General features: G+C 39.3%; 1 long non-coding RNA gene across 1 annotated transcript in view; it reads right to left on the bottom strand.

The window, feature by feature from the left end:
- Positions 1-551: 551 nt before the first annotated feature.
- Positions 552-20774, bottom strand: part of LOC310889620 — a 95620-nt gene continuing 75397 nt past the window's right edge. The window contains exons 6-7 of the long non-coding RNA XR_014576643.1: positions 9420-9540; positions 552-4911 (exon numbers count right to left, since the gene is read on the bottom strand). This is a non-coding gene — a long non-coding RNA (uncharacterized lncRNA). The remainder of the gene's footprint in view (positions 4912-9419; positions 9541-20774) is intronic.

The following is a 20774-nucleotide window of genomic DNA, read 5'->3' as shown; positions in this document are numbered from 1 at the left end:
GCTCTTTGTTTAAAATCCCCCAAGAATAAAACAACTCCACATCTCAAGAAGTACAGTGTGAAGAGGCATAATTGTTTTGTCTCACATAACTTACAAATTTCCTACTCAACCTTGGGGAAAAAAAAAAAAAAGAAAAAAAAGAAAAAAAAGAAAAAAAAGTTTGGTTTAATTCTGTTTTTCCTCTTCACGCTTTTGATGTTAGATCAAATATGACAACCCTTATCAGTCAGTAAAATGAAGCAAACTCACTCAGAAGCCTCAGGGGTGAGGGATTTCTTTAATCACATTCACACCAATTACCTGGATTTCAGCTACATATGGTAATATAGTCCAGCATTAAGTGTTGCATTTAACAGCTCACAAGGAAAAACAACAACAGCAAAGCATAGGTTATATCCCCTTTGCTTCATAAGTGAGGAGGACTAATATAAGTCATGAAAATATGATTCAGTTCTGTCATTCAAGGAATCCAAGGGGAATACTAGTAAGACTCTTGCCAAAAGTATACCCATTCCAGTTTACAAATATACTACAACCAAATCACAATCGTCTTAAAATCTCTAAGGCTGCTGAATGAGAAGATCATCTGTTTGTGTATCATCAGCACAAGATTTGTGTGGAGAGACAAGAACTGTGCAGTAGTCAGAAAAAGACAAATTGATAGTTAAAGCTGCCTTAATTTTCTGGGGGCAATGTATCAGGAAATACCAAGCTCCCCTGAAATCTGGTACACAAAGCTTGACCAAAGATGTTTCTTTACTCAAAGGAGCCTTGGATTTGTATGAATTCCATAGTTATTGTTTGTGCAATATACAGTGCAAAACAGAAAAACAGACTGAGTGCAACTGTTGTAGTACAAAAGGTACTTGTATATAGCTTGTTTTCAAAAAAAAAAAAAGCGTCCTCAACCCTTCATCCCTGAGCAAAACTAAATAATCTTCTTATACATTATCATGCAGTACAGGAGACTGAAAGATACTTGTATCTACACACAGATATTTAGACAAACATGAGAACAGATAAGCACGTGCACAGATACCAGCATGATCTAACAGCGAACTTTCAGTGACCATGCATTCATAGTCACTGATAGAAGAAGGCTATATACTTCCACACTTTCATCAATATGATACTATATGATATGATAATACACCTTCTTCCATTCAAGGTAAATTACATGAGTTCTAGAAAGCTTATATTATCTTTCCATGGCCAGATATGTAAATCAAAGGACACATTTTCTCCCAAATGAATTTAAAATGGGGCATCACTTTGTGGAAGTGTAATGGTTGGGCTGTGCATTTAAAGTCATCCTTCCCTCACTATGGTCACTGCAGTACCCTTCCCACAATGAAAGTCCATCCTGATGGTGGCTACATTTTAGTGGTGGTAAATATTAGTTCCTAAGGCTACATGGGCATAGGCTATCTCCCAAAGCAACACTAGAATCTGAAAAGCAGTTTGATTCCTTCCGAATAAAAGGCACAATGCAAATGAAAGTTGAGATTGAAAGTTGAGTTGAGATTGTGTAGCACTCTGGAGAAAGTGGGGATGCTATTTCCAGCTTTTGTGCTAGAAAGTATTAAAACGTATTATTGTACAAAGTAAAGGTGAATAGAGTCTAAGGGTTCCACAGTGTACCATTGGGAACAGTGAAGAGAAAGCCACTTGTAAGGACAGAAGAAACTAAGCATTGCTTCTGAAAACCTTTGTGATTGCTCAAGAAGTCCATTTGTGAAGATGAAACAGTAGACTGGTCAAAGTGGTCTTTTTAAACAGGAAGAAATGTATAGGTTGTCATGTGCAAGAATGACCCTCCCGAGCTAGACTGCTGTTCACTAACTGCCTATGAAAACTAGAGAGGTGTAAACCAGATTGTGCTTATTTTGGTTTGATACCAGATTTGAATTTGAACTGAGGACAGGGAGGAAAATGAAAATGTGAGCTAGTTTGCATTTGCAACTGTTGATGATAGTTACCCCCAAATGTATGGAATTATACAGTTCAGAAATAGGAGATGAAAAAAGAGTGCAACCAAAGAAAACTTAACTGAGAAAAAAGTTTTATTAACCATTCCTAGACTGTAGTAGACTTTAGTCTGTAGACTGTACCACAGGACTAGAAGAGAACTAAAGCTCACACTTAATGATGGTTTCAAGAGAACATAAAGAAAATCCAAAGACAAAAAGAAAAACTTTATACATTTTGGTATATTGAAGAGCTAGTCTGTACAAAGGACAAGTCTGAATCCCAAGAGTCAAAAGCTGTATCATCAGCAGAGGATTAGTAGAAGAAATGAATACTCAATTAAATTATTTTCTAAGTAATTAATTTAGAATGAAAAAGATATCAAATTCAGCTTCCCACTTTATTCTAGAACAAGCTACCAGAACTAAATCTCACAGATAAATATTTCAACTTAACTCCTTCCTTGTAGAAGCAATTACAATAGCATTTACCCAAAATATTTTTCTAGGATTGTTAACTACGTAGCTTCATTTTCATTTAAGGTCGGTAATTTTAAACAAACAAATATATATATATATATACCATTCAATTATTCCATCAAATGAACTCATACAACTTCCTATCTGCAATCAGCTGTTTGGTACTGCTCAATATGACAGTTACTGAAGTTAACCAATATTCACTCAAGAGGTAAGAAATCCTCCTGCAAGAAGTGACTCCTCACTGGAAAACTTTTCACAAACTTATTTCCAGTGTGATAAGCAGATGTTTACCTACTTTAATCACATTGGAAACCTAGAAATGTTATTAACTCAGAATAGCACCATGCAAATATGGCTTTTGGACTTCCACACCCAGTTGGAATCATAGAATAGAACCATAGAATATCCTGAGTTGGAAGGGACCCACAAGAATCATCAAGTCCAACTCCTGAGACTCGAAAGTACCACCCAAAAAATTAGACCTGATTTGGACAGCATTGTCCAAATGCTTCTTGAACTCCAGCAAGCTTGGTGCTGTGATGACTTCCCTGGAGAGCCTGCCCCAGTGCCTGACGAGCCTCTGGGTGCAGAACCTTTCCCTAACACCCAGCCTGACCCTCCCCTGTCCCAGCTCCATGCCGTTCCCTCGGGTCCTGTCGCTGTCCCCAGAGAGCAGAGCTCAGCGCCTGCCCCTCCGCTCCCCTCGTGAGGGAGCTGCAGGCCGCCATGAGGCCTCCCCTCAGCCTGCTCTGCTCTGGGCTGAACAAACCAAGGAGGACCTCAGCGTCTCTTCATACGTCTTTCTCTCCGGACCTCTTACCGTCTTTGTAGCTCTCCTTTGGACACCTTCTAACATTTTTTTATCTTTCTTATACTGTGGTGCCCAGAACTGCACACAGTACTCGAGGTGAGGCCGCACCACCACAAAGTAGAGTGGGAAGACCTCACTTGCCTTGCACTGTGCTGCAGGAAGTTACCTTTTAGTGTCATTCAGAGTCACTAACCTCTGCTTTGCATCCCATTCCCACCCATGAGGTGGCATTTCCTCAGACCAATACTCTACACCTCCTCTACCCTCCCCCATACTCTACCCTCTCCCATAGCTCTTCTCTGACTTCCTGCTGTAGATGGTAACAATCTCTCTTACAACCTAAGACTTTAATTGTGGGGGTGGTAAATCCCAAATCTAAGCCAAAAATGTAGATGACTGCTTCAGGTGCTGCAGCAATCATCAAAATATATTTAACTGGTTAAAGATAACTGACAATAAGCACCACTTAAGAATGGCAAGTGCGGTTCCTGGAAGTAGGACTTATAAAACTTGCTTTATATTCATGGCAACTGGCATCCCTTACGAATGAAAAAGTCTGCATTAGGCTGCTACCTTTTGCTGTATTAGCCATCTAGAAAACACTCAAACACATCTGGAGATTTGTTAGTATTAGCTATCCTATATGGATTGGTGTGGAAGTTAGAGTGCAAGCTTTTCTTTGCTAGGAAGTATTGATTAATAACTGTCCCTCAAATGGTGATGATTGTCTGGGTCACTTTGCACAATTTTTTCCAGAAGGCATTGCCAAAAGGATAGGGAAAAATCTTGGGATGTTTTAGGCTAAGGGACATATCCGTGAGCCAAAACAGATCAAGAGAATAAACAACGGAGTTTTGGTGTTACAGATAAGGCTTGGCTGTGGGAACATTTGCAATCTGAGGTGTCAGTTCAGGTTAGATCTGCATGCCAAAAATTCACGTTAACAACTGTGTAGTACATATTGCCCTCATAGCTGTTTTGGGTTTCCTTCTTGCTGACCCACTAATGCCATGTTATTTATGACACATTGATACTATAAACCACAGATTCCCCTAAAAGGGGCTCCGCAAAGTCTTTGATCTTATCAGACATGTTACTATTCGAGTAAAGATTCATCCTGTCTCAGCATTCCCACCTCCTGAGAAGCAGAGAATGGTCAAAGCACTCTGAAAAGTTTTCCAGGAAACAGTCACTTGAAATACAGCAGTATTGTTGCAGATGTCTGAAGACTCCCACCACGACCTATAATGAATTATTCTGTCATTTCCATCTAGTTAGCCTGCAGCATATTGTAAAAATGGCAGCAACAAGAGACACGCATTGCTATCCAGTTATACACATGTAAGTCAATGGACATACCTGGCTTACTCTAGTTCAATATCCCTAAGGGACTTAGCAAATCAAGGGTGTGAGTGGGGTGGCATTACAGCTGTCAGACTGCATGATGAGACAGAGTTTGACATCAGTGTGTGATAGATCCAAGTGCTTATTTGTAACAGTAGATTGTTCAAACATTCCAAGGGTTGTGATGGTACCTTTCAAGGTGAGAGGCTGTCAGTCGTCCCAATCCAGGATTTGCATTGTTAGGGGAGCTAATAAAAGCAGTTTCATTCCACTCAGGATTCCAATATGCTCAAATATGCTTGCATTCTAAATCAAAAAAAAAAGAAAAATCAATTGATAATTTTAAATGCAATGCAAATTGAAAAATCTCTGTTCAGAAACATCAAGACATTTGTCTTCAAGTATAGCCAATCGTGCTAATGATGGTGTTGTAACACTGGACAAAAGCTAACACTGACTGAGAATCTAAATAATTTATTTCAACAGTTTCCATCAAAAGAAAAAAAAATCTGGTATTAAGGAAACAGCTTTTTTTCAGTTTCAGGTATAGATGTGTTACATAAAAAATTCTAATTGACTGACCTTACTAGTATTACAATAAGAATACACAAAATTAATCTGTTCGTAAATGGATCAATTCTGACCTCATCTGTTTGAATGTTTATTGATTTAGCCAACAGAATAAAATGCAATGAGCAGTAACTGATACTTTTCTGGCTAAAAACTGAGCCATAACTATGTATCTTCCTAACAATATTGCTCTCTACAGCTACCTGAAAGGAAGTTGTGGGGAGCTGGGGGTGTACTGGGTCTTGCTGGGATGGAGTTAACTTTCCCTGCAGCAGCCCATACAGGGATGTGCTCTACTTGTAGCTAGAACAACACTGGTATCACACCAGTATTGTGTCTACTGCTGAGCAATGCTGGCACCGCATCAGGACTCCCCCAACCTTCCCCAGAGCCAGCAGGATGGGTGTGGGCAAGAGGTGTGGAAGGAACATCACCAGGGCAGTTGACCTAAACCAACCAAAGGGATATCGCATACCATGTGGTTTCACACTTAGCAATAAAAGGTGGAAAAAGGAAGAAGAGAGGAGGGGTGGGCTCTCGTGAAAAAGTCTGCCCCCCAGACAAGAGCTACGTGCGCTGAGGCCCTGCTTCAAGGATGTGGTCAAGCATCACTCACTGGTGGGAAGTAGAGAGTAATTTCTTTCCTCTGCATTGCCACACAGCCTTTTTTTTTTTTTTTAATCCCTTTTCCCCTTTTCCCTTTAGTTAAATTATTTAACTAATAATAATTTTCCCTTAATAACTATATTCCCTTTAATTAAATTATCCTATCTCAACCCATGAGTTGTTTCTTTCCTTTTCTTCTTCCCCTCCTCTTCTGAGGAGGGGGAGTGAGAGAGTGGTTGTGGTGGAGTTCAGCTGCCTAGCAAGGTAAAACCACCACAGGAGGTCGGCTTCTTCTCACAGGTAACTAGTGATAGGACTAGAGGGAATGGCCTCAAGTTGTGCCAGGGGAGGTTCAGGTTGGAAATGAGGAGGCATTTCTTCTCAGAAAGAGCAGTCAGGCATTGGAAGGGGTTGCCCAGGGAAGTAGTGGCGTCATTGTCCCTGGGGGTGTTCAAGGAAAGGTTGGACGTGGTACTTAGGGACATGGTTTAGTGGGTGACATTGGTGGTAGGGGGATGGTTGGACCAGATGATCTTGGAGGTCTTTTCCAACCTTAATGATTCTATGATTCTGTGATTCTAATATCCTGTGAACACACAAGTATACACCTATGTAAAAGGAATTTATTTTTTTTTCAAAACTCATCTAAGCAAAATAGATTAATAACCTTAAAAATGTAGCATAGAAAAAATTAAAGTGAAATCTCACTTTCATACATTATCACAGAATCACAGAATCGTCTAGGTTGGAAGAGACCTCCAAGATCACCTAGTCCAACCTCAGCCCTAACACTAACAAGACCTCCACTAAACCATATCACTAAGGGCTACATCTAAACGTCTTTTAAAGACCTCCAGGGATGGTGACTCAACCACCATCTGGGCAGTCCATTCCAGTGCCTAACAACCCTTTCAGTAAAGAAATTCTTCCTAACATCCAACCTAAACCTCCCCTGGCGCAACTTTAGCCCATTCCCCCTCATCCTGTCACCAGGCACGTGGGAGAATAGACCAACCCCCACCTCTCTACAGCCTCCTTTAAGGTACCTATAGAGAGCGATGAGGTCTCCCCTGAGCCTCCTCTTCTCCAGGCTAAACAACCCCAGCTCCCTCAGCCGCTCCTCGTAAGACTTGTTCTCCAGACCCCTCACCAGCTTCGTTGCCCTTCTCTGGACTCTCTCGAGCACCTCCATGTCCTTCTTGTAGCGAGGGGCCCAAAACTGAACACAGTACTCGAGGTGCAGCCTCACCAGAGCCGAGTACAGGGGGACAATCACCTCCCTAGACCTGCTGGCCACACTGCTTCTTATGCAAGCCAGGATGCTGTTGGCCTTCTTGGCCACCTGAGCACACTGCTGGCTCATATTCAGCTGACTATCAACCAGTGCTCCCAGGTCCTTCTCTGCCAGGCAGCTTTCCAGCCACTCATCTCCCAGCCTGTAGCGCTGCTTGGGGTTGTTGTGCCCCAGGTGCAGGACCTGGCTCTTGGTCTTGTTGAACTTCATGCAGTTGGCCTCAGCCCATCGGTCCAGCCTATCCAGATCCTCCTGCAGAGCCTTCCTTCCCTCGAGCAGATCGACACACGCACCTAACTTGGTGTCATCTGCAAACTTACTGAGGGTGCACTCGATCCCCTCATCCAGGTCATCTATAAAGATATTAAAGAGAACTGGCCCCAGCACTGAGCCCTGGGGGAACTCCACTAGTAACTGGCCTCCAACTGGATTTGGCTCCATTCACTCCGTTATTTCAACATATACATTGGATCCTAAATATTTTTTTTCCTTCTTTTAGTTTTTTTAGTTTTATGGTACATTTCAGTTCCAGATTCTAGATAAGCCACGTAATCATCTGTCTTTACAGCAGCATGCTGGCAAAGCAGAATATATCAGTGTGTTCGTAAACCTGTCCAGAAACTCTGTTGCATCCCATGCTGTACCAGCACTGTCCCTTAATATGTGTGAAGAAAGAGCCTCCCAGACATCAGCAAACAGATAAGCACAGGAGGCAGGTCATACACTTCAGCAATTCCAATTCTAGTTCTCTGAAATGGAGAAAATAGATTTGGGATTTTTCTCAAAGGCTGTTCTTTGAAACACAAGCTGATGACACTAAGAGCCTTTCAAAAAAGAACATGACTACGTGAACAACAAAAGAGAATTTAAAGTTTGTCATTTGCAATTACCTAGAGACACACCAAAATGTGTATCTTGGAATTTGGAGATTGCTATGTAACAGTACACAGAAAGGAAAGCATTATATGCAGTATGCAATCCCCTAGAGATCAATAGCACTAACAGGCAATACAGATTCAGAAATGAATCAAACCCATGTGAAAAGAGGTTACACAAATTTTTGTATCTGAACTGGCAAGGAAGAATTTCTTCCTGATCAGAAATCTGTCTAAGTACAAAAGATGCATATGTGGCTGCCTATGAATGTATACTGCTGTGACTGCTTGACACCCAAAAAGAAAAAAAAAATCAGCTAAAAATATGTACAAAAATAATATTAGTATATAAAGTAGTCAGGAGTGAAAACACTTCCCCAGGTTATGTACAATCAACTAATAAGCTGATGACATCTACACAGTAGTATAAACTGGGTGATAAAATCCAAACAGCAGGTGTAACATTTTTGTAAACAGGTCTTTCCAGTATAGGTTTGAATACAGTATTTCAAGCATGGGCAGAAAGCTTCAGAGTTTGGTTTGGGATCTGGATTTTTTTTTTTTTTTAATGTTCAGTACAGGAAACTATTTGAGGTGGTCAGGAGGGACTCTAATTTACCTAAAACGAACACTTACATCATTGTCAGTTGCCACTTTCAGCTTTGGTTTAGAGCATGGAAAAGAGATTTGTATCCCTAGAAACATTCATAACAACAGACTAGTTAAAGTCTTTAAGATAAAATTGTAAGAGACAGCATCGTTGTGGTCATGTCAGGCTTTCATACGTCAGGATGGGCTGAGGGCCTTCAGTGAATGCCAACATGCCAAATTTCATTTCCTGGATGGCGTTCTTACCATGTGAAATCCTGCCATGAAAAACACCCCTCCACAAATCCTCCACATTAAACCAGCCAAGCAGGAAAGGGGAGTGTGTGCATCTTGCCTGTCCAGCTATTGGGGGTAGTGCAGCTTTGAGGCACTGCTAGCAAACGGACCAACTCTGAAGCTGTTCCCAGCAGACTGGTGGGTTTTGGCCTCTTCAGTCAGGTTTTCCAGCAGATCTATCTACTGATTTTCTTCATGTCAGCTCTGTATAGAGACATTTTATGTGCAGCAAGAGAATGATTTGTCCAGGCTAAACTAACAAACAAAACAAACAAACAAACAAAACAACAACAAAGAAACTGACAGAAGTAAATCTTTTAAAGGAATATTACACTTAATGGAGTTCTCATGTCATTTTGACTGTATGTACAGTTCCCCAGGTGGCTTCAGACCAAAGAAACTGCATATTATTTTTTTCATTTTTCTTTTTGATGTCTGTTAAGAGTAGCATCTTGAGGGTAGAAAAATAGAGATACAAAAACTATACGGTAGATTTTAGACTTGAGAGGTTCTTTTGCTAGAATAAAAAGCAAGCCACCCGAGGGAAAAAAAAAATAAAAAATAAATAAAAAATAAATCATTACCTTATAAACAAGTACATCAGTATCATATTGTTGAAGTGGCAAAACAATATGCATTTCTTCCAGCTCAAAGTATTTAAGGACCGTCGTGTCCTGAGAAAGATTCTTCACGTGTGCTTAATGACTGTAAGACCAAATAAAGAAACAAGCACTGAGAACTTTAAAAGTGACAGACCTCCAAAGTTTTAGACTGAGCTCACAATGAACTGACCTTTATTTTCTATCTCTAATGTGCAAAACCAAAGAAACTGGATGTTTTAACTCAGGCTGAGTACCAGAATCAGTAAGAGGCAGCTGTCAAACCTAATGTATTCCAAAGTGGAAACATGACAAGGCAAAGCCTTCCCTACCCTGTTTTTTCCTTTTTCCTGAATATTAAAATGGATATAAAAACAAGTTCCCCATAGCTTATCTCTGAATTCATGCAAATTTACATTCTGGAATTTATTTCAAAAGTATGTTGACAGATATGTAGTCTTCATATTCATTAAAATCATAATTTCTTTACTTCTCAGCAGGATGTAGAACAGACTGGCACACATCCTTTTTCCTGTAAAGCAACTAGTACTTTTAGAAGTTTAATTGGAAGACCAAATATTCTGCGGCTATGTTGCTGTGTAAATATTATTTATTCTAAAGTTCGTCCATTAATACAATCAGACTTTTTTTCCTCTCCTTCTCAGACTCTCAGCAGTGTTATTGACTCTTGGAATGAATTAAGAGAAAAAAATATACCTGCTGCTATTTTGTGTACTTTGCAGGTGTCATTAAACCTGCCTGTTCACAGAAGTAACGTTCTCTGCTTTTCCAGCAAATCAACATGTTTGATGTGACAAAAATTCATACTTGGAAAGTGTCCAAAACCCAAAGTCAGATCCAAACCTACATGAAACATCACTGAAATGCAGAGTTATTTATAGCAAAGGGGGTGGTTTGGGTACAAATCTAACCCAAACCTCTGACTGAACCTTGGTTTTGATTGAATGTGTTAAAACTACAGGTTGCTTATCATTGTATCTAAGGCATTTGGCTCATTACTGCTCTCTGAGCTACAAATTACTCAAGGAGGAATTGTCCAATATTTTGTTGATTGATTAGTGATTTAATGCTTTCTGCAACAACATAACATTAACACTGATGTTATAAAGTTTGCATTCATTGACAAAGTATTTGCATTTGGAGGTAGTCTGCACTGGAAATTTCTTAGAAGGCCCTAAAACCCACAAAATGTACAAACAACTTTTTCCCTTCTAGGGCCCTTCCTTTTTCTTCTGTTTTTTCTTTCCATCTGGGTGTAGTTTGAAACTTCATGTTGTTTCAGGAGGTGGGGACTGGTGTGGAGCAGGAGGGAGAGGAAAGTAGGGAATTTTAATGCCAACAGAAGAAACACACCAGAAACACTCCAAACGTATGCTCAGTTGTAATTAATAGCATGAAGTTACAGCTTGCAGCTGACATTGGTTACAGTAGAAGGTCAGCATCCTGCTGCCCTCTGCATTTACTGATTTGGAAGATTGTTTCAGACCGTCTTCCCAGCTCCCTTGTACTAACCCTCCCCTGGGTTTCACTGTCGAACTGATCTCTGCAGCATTCTTTCCTCTAACTTCCTTACTGTCTGTATAAACGGTGGGCAAAGCTCCCAAAGACAAATTAATTCAATGCATTTCTCCTTCCTGCCTGTTTCCCACCCTTCTCCCCCACCACCCTCATATGTCATTTTTATTTTTACCAGTGCTCTGGGACTGTGGCTGATGGGACATCATTCACCCCTTGACTCTGCACACCCCGGCACACCCCAGCTGCCTCACAAAACCTTGAGGTAGGAACCAGGACAGATGAATTAGAAGACTACAGAGGATCCTGTGTTCTGAACTGTTCCACTGAGAGTCCGAATCCCCAGGAAACGCCTTAAGAGATTGCCTGTGACACTGCCGTGGCTGCACAGCTTGCATATGCATTGCTGAGTGGCACAGGTAGATAGCCACTGGGCCCTCCGAACACTATCATCATACCACAAAATACCACTCAGACACACTGTGAGAGCAAGTGGGAAATTAAATCCCCTTCCATTTTTCTTGCTTTCTCATCTCCCTGCCCCCCCTCCTTTTTTTTTTTTTCTTTCCAAGAAAACGAAACTGGAAGGAGATTTTTTTCCTTCACATCTAAGTGGCTGGAATTTTGCTGCTGAGCCGCAATTTCACTATTAACAATTACATGAAGAGAAGGGGAACACTTTGAAAACCACTTTTCTAACGGAAATTTAGATAGGAAGGTTATGACCGCTGGCACACTTCTTGCCTGTAGTGGTTAAACACTCTTCACAAGAGTTATATGCTTCTATGCACAGCCCAACTACCAATTATGCCTTGGGGACCTAAGGAACAGCACACCTCCTGTGCTGTCAGCACTGAGCAAATGAACTTTACTGATGAAATGAAAATACAGAAGTGGAGAAAATATTTTGAGTAGAAAAGAAAATTTCAAGAGTCTTGGAGACTCATCCTAATGAAAGGCCTGTCTCGGGGCTGAGAATGAAATAGGAGGTCCTATGTCTGTACTGTCGCAGAGTAAACCAAGGTGGAAAAGATAGGAGGCTGTTTCCACCATAGCTCCTCAGAATTTTTACTATTGCTCTCATGGACAATGTTAAGTCATTCAGCAGGACACTGTGCATGTACACTATGGGTAAAAAGTGTCAGGAACCATTTGAAATTCGGGACAAAGCTACAGCAATGGGAGTTAGAGTTTATTGCTAACAACTTGAATACCAGATATCAAAGGTATATGTACAGTTATGCAAGATAATAGGTAGTTGGGAGTTTACCATCCAGTGTAAAAGTGGTATCTGGCTGAATGATAGAGTGCTGTTTTGTGACAGGTGGTTGCACACATTGTTGTGCTACGCAACATAGCTCATAAAACTTATGAGCCATGTTGGACAATGTCATTTGTTCAGCTTTGTTAGTGAGGTAATTAAAAACAATTGCATACTTGGAAAGATAATACTTTTAATCCAGCATGTGGCTTGAAGGACACACCAAATTTATACTGACATACATTTTGAGAATCTGTCACTTAACAAAAAGGCAGTCTGGGCAGAAAACAGATCCCAGTTTCTAGACACCCATTCCACGATGAAACACTGATGGAACTTACGGTGTCTGTGAATAGTACCCCTCTCCTCTCTCAAGTATAGGCATCGGTCTCATGGTGGATGGTAGGTTGTTTTATTCTCCAGTTTTCATTTTGCATTATGTTCCTTTCAGGATAAGTATTCGGTTACCTCCCCCCCCCCCCCCCCCCCGCAAGAGACAGATGAGGGAAAAGGCTGGGGTCTGCAAAGGAAGGGAGCTTGCCCTGCGACAGGCTGAATGAGCAGCCCCTCAAGCCAGATGTGACAGAAAGAAAAGGGAAAAAAGACAGAAAGCAGGCAGAGGAGGCTGCAGCGCCGCCAAAACTTCGAAGGGTATGGAAACCAGTTTTAATCAAGCATGGGGCCTACCTGCTAGGCCACAGTGGGAAGTGGAAAAGCTGTGTATAAGCATTATATGTATATATATTGTCTTCTTCCGACATTCTGTATTTCTCTTTCAAAAGTCACATGCCTTACTGTTTATTTTTATAAAATCTGCCTTTTTTATTTTGGAATTTTGGAAGTCTCTACTTCTCTGGGAGAATATAAGTCTTTTATATCTCTGGGAGATAATCTAAGCACATTTATCTCACACGTCTGTTTTAAATTGGTTCCTGTAACATACAAAGGATTATGATCTTACAGACTAGCCCGTCTTGCAAGAAGTTTTTACTGACTGGAAACTAACGTTTTTCTTCCAAAATGGAACTTCTGTGGAAGTTAATAGAAAGTTAAGCTTCTTGGAGAAAAAGCAGGGTCAAGACACTGCAAAGCACTTTTTGTTATTCACACACAGTTGAAGCCTGTCACAGAATGAGGCATATCTCCTGCAAATATCTTCAACAAGTGACTATGTAATACCACAAGGGAACAGATGAACCAAAAAAGAATATCTGCTAGAATATTTAAATATATATGAACATAAGTAGCATTCCTGTCTCTATCTGAAAATCTGAGTCCCAGCAAAAAGAATAATGGCTGCAAGATGATCCTTCTTCTGCAAAATCTATTCAGAGCTAGCTTGAACTGACATATTTGAGAACTTTTAATTTGAAGTTTTGCCTAATATTTCATTTGACTTAGTTAGGACTAAGCGTGAAGAGAATAAGCGGGAAAGGACTAAGCATTAAACTGTAACAAATAAATATATAAGAAGTGCTATAGGAAGTCTATGAGTGAGATGCTGCCAACCAGAGGATATAAAGAGAACAAACTATTTGACATTAATAGATGAAGCTGATTGGTTAAACAGTGCAATTTGGAGGGATTAGATCTGAAATAACTGCTGGAATAACTGGAGTTAACCACTACAAGCAGTCAGCTGTCTGAGGCCAAAGCTCATGGAAGGCCAAAAGTGTTCTGGCACCAAATACATTTTAGGAAATGAAAAATACTACAGGAAGGAAAGGCTTTAGGAGCCCCACATCATAGGCAAGAATATTAACAAGGTAGAGCTTCACATACTTGAAAACAGCACAAGTCAACACTACAACCAGCATATGAGAAGAAATGCAAAACCTTACATTATTTTGTAAGCACTGGTTAAGAGGTTAAGGTTGATGAAAGCACCACTAGTTAATGTAAATTTTTCAGAGGAGTAGTGGAAACTGCTGTAAGAATCATCATTTGAAATATCATTCTAAATGCGAATGTTGTGTATCAATTTTCATCTGGACATGGGTGCAAAACGAATAGCATAAAATAATAGGACGTTAATAATCGAAGGAAAACTACATGTATTAGAGAGCAGAATGTGAGGACAAGAAATGCTAACTACATCCTTAGAGGTTGATATGAGTTACCAAATTTGCAGTAAGACACAGCAGATAGACTACCGAGTACACACAGAGATTAACGGAAGTATATGAAGGAAAAAAGAAAGCAAAAATATGGTTTGAAATCTATCACTCCATCATGAAAAAGATCTGTTCATCTCTTTTGTGAGTGGTAATGATTGCAAACTGCATTATTCTCACTGTTAGTCAAGGGAAGTTAATACTGATGGACAAAGGTATACAGTGTCATCTTGTCCACTTCCCTGTATCCAAAGACTCAAATGTAAAGGTAGTAAGGAGCTTCATATTTATCCTTTTGTTTTGACAGATCACAGGCAGTTAAAAAATACATGAAAATACAGATTGAAAGAAGAGAGCTTCAGGATGCAAAACAACCAGAACAAGTGGAATTTGTTCTTAACCACAGTAGTGTTTGTTAAAGAAGGAAATTTTTGGAGGTCCAGTCAATTGTATAGGATATGTCAGGGCCTAAGTGGGCACTCTTATGAAAGAAAGCTATTAGGCACAGCGTGAATATTTGTAATTGTGTTTTATGCTGTAGATTTAAGAACTGGGGAAGTAAGCTTTAGCTGATGGATAAAAGGTGTGATAACAGAGATTGTGTTTCTCCAGGACAGGGAACCGAGACTGTAATACACAACCAGGCAGCACCAGCCAAAGACAAAAGCAGATGTACCACAGGCACCAAGCACTGAGTAAAAGGGTGGCAGCACACTTTCTCACTCAGTTTGCATTTGTACAAGGAATAAGCAGACCTAATGCCTAAGGATAAATTCTGATTATCTATCCACATTAGGAAAAGACTTCTCCCATGGTTAAACCCGTCCGCGATGGTGTGCCTTGCAATTTATGGCATTCACTGAGGAACTTGTTTGTTATAGAGGGAAGATTGGCCTAGGTAGGTCATTGGCTTGTTCCAGTACCATAACTATTATAGCTAAGTTTTTTATATATATATATATATATATTTTTTTTTTTTGCAAAGATTTGTGAAAGACTTGTGTTGAGGCAGCGGTTCAAACAGGCTGTTTGAGGGCCAGCACTAGAGCAGGGACTGTATAAAGTGCTATGCATTCTTCTGTCCAGATCATGAACTTGTCTGTCATATGTTCTTCTGGGTAGGTATCTATGGATCAATCCTGAATGGCATATAAATGCCAGAAAAATAGGACAACCAGAGATATGTCAAAAATATTCAATTATTTGCCTATATATGCAGTTAAATGTTTGAACACCTTGATATCTAGAAAAACAATATTTAACTTCTCTGTGTCTCAGTTTTCCAACTACTAAGCATTTTCCTGACTCTAAATTGTGTCCAAACACAGACAGAACTACACTACATGTTACTACAATAAAATGTCCTGGAAATTCAGAAAAATATGAATTGATTAGCAAAGCATGATTGCTGTTCCATTTGCAGATATATATCCCACTCCTAGTACAACTACTACATACTGCAGAATAAAACTGGCAGTGGCCAGTGTGAATGTCTGTTTTGTTCTATTTCTTACAATAATCATCTTGGTGCAGGTTATTTAATGTGGTTACAGGTAAGCATCTAATTTTCAATACTTTGTCATTTTGGGATTTTGCCAGTAAGAGATTCATCTGAATGAAGTATTTTGAGATTTTTAATGGCTCAAAACTAGGATTAATATGTGTTCTTGAATCTCTTCTGAAAATGCTTTTTTTTTTTTTTTTTCTCAGAGATAAGTGAAGGTAACTTTTTCTTATAAAAGACAGAAGTTGAACCACTTCAAGTAAAAACAAGAGTATGAACTAGAGAAAACAAATATTGGTGCATGAACACAAATATTGGTATTAATAATTCAAATAATTTGTATTAGGGTATTTTCTTTTCCTAGAACATAAACTAGCTAAAATGCAAGCTGAAGTTTAGAGTGGTGCAAAGGCTATGCAAAAATGTTTGATCCTGAAGCAATGAAGGAATAGACATACTGTTTGAGTAGTCTTAAGCTTCCAAGGAGAAACACTACCCAGCTCAAATTAACTGCTGTCCCAACAGTCAATTATGAGAGCACAATCTAATCCTGCAGTATTTTTTTCTGTAGCTGGGAAGACAATAGCTGCTGTATGAGGTGTGCAGGACAGTAATAGAAAGAGGATCAGGTAGCTCCACATGGCCAGATTACAAATGCAGATTGATATGTTGGTTTAAGATGGCCGAAATGAATTATGGCCCAAGCAATTTTTGGAAGAGGATACCCCAGACACTGAATAAACTGGGCAACAAATGAACATGGAAAGAAAACATACCAGGTGATTCCATTTCTGTGTTGTTTAAGGGTTTGGCACAAGAGACTTTATTAACCAGACAGCAAAACAGGTTTCATCACCTACACCATACCTCAGTTTAGCTTTTCAAAATACTACCTTACCTACAGATTTCCCGTCTCATCTCCCTCTCCATTTTCAGTTAAAGGATGCCATATTTAAAAGCAGAGAGGTAAACAACAAGCCCTTCATTAGCAGTGCTTTAGGTATATTCTAACATAATTAGGACTTTAGAGTTAAGCACATTCTGATATTTGGCCATCCCTTTTTCCAGCCCTCAGTATGGACAGGCTAATTGTTTGGCTGAGGTAGTGTCATGTGGCTGGGAAGGAGTCAGATAATTAGTTAAGCTCCTGCTGAGAATGTAGACCTTTTTCCCTTTCTTTTCCCTTTCAACAGATTTTTTTTTTTCCTTCACACAGCCATTATTAACTTTTCCTTAAGTATTGTAAATTGCAGGGAGTAGACGACCTCAAATCTAACACATGGAAATGCAAAGAAAAGGGGGAAAGATTACCTTGTAAAGAGGAATTCTTTTTAAAAAGTTTTATTTTCCATAACAGAACATTAAAGCTATGTAGGCTCAATCACAATGAAAACCTTGTGTTTTATTAAAAAGAAATCTTGCTCAAGGCGTCTATTACTCATTTCCAGATTAAATGGCAAGCCTTCACATTTTAAAGGAATAAGGGCCTTTCAACTGGACTGTATCTGACAGCTGTTGATAATATGACATCTTTCTGATATCTACCTTCCATCTCTTGTAGCTATTTTATTGTTATTTTCTGGACACTCACATCTTTGCCCAGGATCCTGGGGTGAAAACAATAAATGTGGCAGAACACCCTTAGCAAATTATCTTTGTTTTTCCCTACATGTTGTTTGCTTGCTCCATGCTTAGCCACCCCATTTGTTTCTCATGGGCTTGGAAGGAGGGTGCCAGTATTTCCTCTATCTGACCTTGCCTGATGGCTCATTTGTGCTTTCTTATGGGCCTGAGTGTCTTCACACACTAAAATTTTAAAGAACACCTTCTGGCAGGTATCAAAGTCCATCCCCAGAGACAACTGGGAGACTCCTAGTTAGCACACAGTAACGATCATGCCAGTTCCTCATTTAGAATGTGGAAGACGCACCTGGTCTTCATTAACATCACTTCTATGGTTAATGCATTTCAGGTGTGAAAGTGTGTGACTGAAATCTGACAAAACACCTGTCTTTCATTGCACCATTAGATCCATCTAGTGTGTGACACTACCACTTCCAGTATGTTTTATCCTGCCTTGAAAGCCATAGTAAGCATTGTCCTGTAATTATGAAATCAGAGTCATCAGTAGCTGGGGAGAATTCTTTAACAAATTATACCTAATTACTCTGAAATTACCTTTAATTCATGGCTAAACTCTGTTCTATAACACCTTCCTTTTTATCTTTATGCAAATATGATTACACACTATGAAACTGGCACAACCAGGCATAATAAACAGCTGCAGCTAGTTCTCTGGTTACTAAATGGGAACTGGACACATGCCATAGATTATGTTTTCTGGAATGCTGCATCAAAAAATGCCCATTTCATTCCTTGAGAACTTTATTTTTTTCCCTTCCGCTCAAGCCAGTAGTGTTTGCATTTGATATATTGATTCAGTCCATTTTACAGACCACAAAGAGCAGAGGAGGTTGGATATATCTCTGAGTTTCTTTATATATGGACAGCATTTATAGAAAATGCTTGAGCTTGTATTTCATTTTACTACCTCAGGGAGGCAAAAGATAGCTTACAGATCTTTTTTAATTAACTTGGTTTTGAGTGTGATGCATATTTATAAACATAAGCAACTCTCCCATTCTTTTACTATTTTTATTATCAACTTCAGACATGATGTCCATTGATATGTGCTAACACGACAACATATTCATAGAACTTACTAGGTAAAAGTGAAGTGCAAGTTATTTCACTTTTTTTTTACTCATGAGAGAAATCTTTCCTCAAATACACATAATTCATTACGTTGTCATGGATTGTCTTTTGACACAATAAATCTCTTTCCGAAATAAGAGTATGGTAGATGGTTTTCCTACTTTAACCTCTTCTGCCACTCAGGGTGCCATTTAGAAGACAGTTTAAAATACATTTGCTTGTAAGATGACTAATTAATATACATGTAAGACTTGGGTAGCACCCATCCAAACACCAGCAACAGTGAAGTTGATTTTAAAGGAATTTGTACACAGTAGCAGCTTTCTTCCTCCAGGCAGATGTGTTGTGCAGTGAAGACAAAGTCACTGTAGTCAATGGCATTCTTTCCTTTTCTTTTTTACTATTCTTTTTCCTAAAGAATGTTGTAGGAAATATACTGTGTTTAAACACAGTAAAGCAGGATCTCAATCATGAGCAGGCCTTCGGGCATTACTTAGATACAAATAATCCTAATACTTCCAGGTATTTCCAGATATATCACTTTTAGGACCTGTTCTTTTGTTGGGAGTTTGTCTCTTCAGAAGGTTCACTCAGAAACTTAAAGCAATACAGTCAGAAAGCAGTTAAAACATAGAATGGCAGCTAGGATGAGACTTAATGTTATTTTATAGTTCAGCATTTATTTATTTAAAAAGAAAGAACTTTTTGGATGGCTTTTTGGAAAGTATACTGAACTCCCTCTAAGCAATTTTATTTATGGGGTTTTCTTTTTCAAGTATAAGAAGCAACCAGTGGGCCATAATCACTTTTCAGAGCTTCTTTAGGGAAAACATTAGATTCTTATTTAATGCTTCCAATAAAGGATCATATTCCCTTTTATGTATCAAATATCTCTGATAGTTGAACTCAAATACATAGTCTCCTAAGCTACTGTAATCATGCTCTACCTGCTGCATAAATGTTTGCAGCAGTTTATCACTAATTCAAATTTGTTATTATATGTTATTATATTTGTTATTATATGTGGCCTCCTTGTGCAATGACTGTCCAGCTGTAAAGGAAGTAATATATTCAACATCTTAGCTTCTTTCTATGGCAAACGTTCAATAAGCATGTCACTGAGCAAAGAATGTCCTTTTATTAGGTTTTCAGATTTTTATCTAAATAATTCCTTCATTATGCAGCAACAGAACTCCAAAGCTTGTAGATATGCTGATCTGTAGCATTTTGATAGTGTTTGTTTTCAGTGTGTGCAAGTCCTGCTTCTTTGAGCAGGTGGTACAAGAGAAGCAAGGAGAAAGGGGCAGTTGCATATACAAAACAACTTTCATCAAAAGACCTCTATTAAGCGCTTAGACTTTGTAAGATGTCGTTCAGACTCAGTGATTCCCTTCCTACTGCAACACCAAACTACTCAGCTGACAAATCCCTTGTTCAAGGTTATTAGAGACAGTATGGTGTATAGAGGAAAGACTCAGTGGGACAGGAATGCTCTAAAGGGTCCACTGCATCCACATTGTTCTGGGTGCAGCTATCATGCGGCAGTTTTAACTCCTTTCATGGAACATTTCATTCTGGTTGTGACCCACTAATAGGCAAGCCATTAGCACCTTTACCCAGTGACCCACAGTCGTGAATTAGCCAGCTGGTACACAACCACAGCTGCTTCCATCTTACAAATTCCTTGTTCTAGAGCCAAGTCCAAAGAACTGTTTCACTCCAGTCCAGCCTTGAATCCAAGTACCACAAAACAGGCTACTCTGACATATTTCCCAGCAGCACAGGAAGTGAAAAGTATTATAAACCTTCCAAGGCAGTTATCTGCAGATAATTCTTGCCCTTCTTCCCATGTCACAGGAGTGCCCTACCTATGTTTGCGCATATCTCAAGCAACCCCTCTCAAAGCCCTAAAAGAACTACCAAGAACTGTAGAGCAAACTTTACAAAATTGTAGTAGAAAAAATTCCCATTTTCAGACAGGTATAGCCTTTCCTCATCTCCCCAGTATCCTTATACACATTCTGTATTTTTTTCTGACCATTCTAGCAGCTTCTGACAAACATTTCTTGCCATTTTTAAAATTATTATTTTTTCTTTTAATGGAAAGGTAATGAAAGGATTATAGTTTCCCCTTATACTACAATTATTTTACACTGCTGATTAGTAGGTATTTAGAAACACCAAACATTTTTGGCCAAAATGAAACTAGA

Source organism: Anser anser (genome assembly GCF_964211835.1).
Source record: "Anser anser genome assembly, chromosome: Z".
In the NCBI taxonomy this organism is placed as follows: Eukaryota; Metazoa; Chordata; class Aves; order Anseriformes; family Anatidae; genus Anser; species Anser anser.
Note: the sequence above shows the minus strand (reverse complement) of the source record. Positions and strands in the feature narration are given on the sequence as shown.